The 1,655-nt window shown below is 40.5% G+C and overlaps 1 pseudogene; it reads left to right on the plus strand.

The window, feature by feature from the left end:
- The first annotated feature begins 384 nt into the window (after positions 1–384).
- On the plus strand, positions 385–1,297 carry LOC141243950 (odorant receptor 131-2-like; annotated as a pseudogene).
- Positions 1,298–1,655: the final 358 nt, after the last annotated feature.

Here is a 1,655-nt window from a genome sequence, read left to right on the forward strand (position 1 = left end):
AACTCCTTGTTGGGCATAAGTCGGTGATAATATCAGTCGTTTCATGTTTTGAAAGACTTTTAGGTCTTCTGGGAAGGTAAACAAGTATGTTAAGCACCAGCGCAGACCCCCTCAATGGTCCATGATACTAGTTTCCACAACTTTCACAACAATTGCTGGAGAGAAGGTTGACTTTACTACCATCAGGACAGGTTCCATCCTCCTTTTTCCATAATGATTAATAAAGATTTAACCCGTTTTCATTGTATGAGGATGTATCTGACCTGAGCTGGTCTTTCTCCTGCCACCAGAGTCCAAGAGGATCATTCAGTGTAGACATGTTTTATTATGCTTCCATGATAACTGTCTGTTTCTCTTTTAGCCTACACTTCAGGCTGCTCCGTGATGGTAAATTCTACTATTTCTGCCCTGGCATCGAAAATTGCGTTGTTTAGCGCTAACATCCTTTACTTGTCATTAATAACATTGATGCTGGTCTCCTTCATCCTGTTCCTCTGCTTCATGGCCATTATGTTGAATGTGTATTTCACCACCTCCCACATGCAAGAGGAGCCCCGTTATATCCTTTTTGCCCACATGCTGATCAGTGACACCATCTACAGGACTCCTTCTCTTCTTCAGCATGATATATTTAATATACTTTCCTGTGCCCATTTGCTATATAGCAGTGACCATAACTTCTTTGTCCTTTAAAATTGCCCCATACAACCTGGCAGTGATGTCCTTGGAACGTTACCTGGCCATCTGTTTCCCGCTACGACACACAGGATGGTGCACCCGTCAGAAGACGATTCTGACCATTGTGGCCATTTGGATAATTGGGATAATGCCCAATATGGCAGATTTCATGATTTTGTGCCTCTCTGTACAGAATGACTACTTCTCTCTTTACTGTCTCTGCACAAAATCTGAATTTATGAAGAACGAAGCTCAGAGTACCTTGAGGTCTGTTATCCAAGGCTTGAGTTTTTCTTTGGTGGGGTTGATCATCGTCTTTACCTACATCAAGATCATGTTGGTCGCTAAGAAAATAGACTCAGGAAAATCCGTGGCTTCCAAGGCTGGTAAAACGGTCATGCTCCACGCAGTTCAGCTCATGCTTTCTTTAACATCCTTCTCCTACAACCTGACCGAAACGTACCTGAGACAATTCTTCTTCATGTTACCATTGATCAATTTTTTCTTCTTCATGTGTCTTCCGAGGTTCATCAGCCCCTTAATTTATGGCTTCCGGGATGAAATATTCCTTAAATACATCAAGCGAATTGTGCTTTGTAAAGATCTAAGAACTTTTTAAAATTCAAGGACAACATAAATTCTCTAGTAACCTCCTTCCTTTCAATAAAAAATATTTATTTGGCTTTCAAAAATTACAGATTAAAATTTTTCAATGATCAATTGTATCTAAATGTAATTCTAAGCAAATTTACAGAGGTTTTGGCAAGATATGCGGGGAAAGGCCGGGTGACTATTCAGCCCCGGAGACTATAGTGGAGTAGTTTCTGCAAGAAAGAAGACATTCTTTCAATCTAATACATCAACTTTTACTTAGATTTAATAACTAGTGTTGAGCAAGTATGTTCTGTCCTACTATGCTCGGGTGAGCTCCGAGTATTTACAGCTGCTCGGTGATGTGGTTGAATTGCTCCCATGTG

Source organism: Phyllobates terribilis, unplaced genomic scaffold (assembly GCF_046119375.1).
Source record: "Phyllobates terribilis strain yellow unplaced genomic scaffold, ASM4611937v1 Scaffold_2__4_contigs__length_985480577, whole genome shotgun sequence".
NCBI lineage: Eukaryota > Metazoa > Chordata > Amphibia > Anura > Dendrobatidae > Phyllobates > Phyllobates terribilis.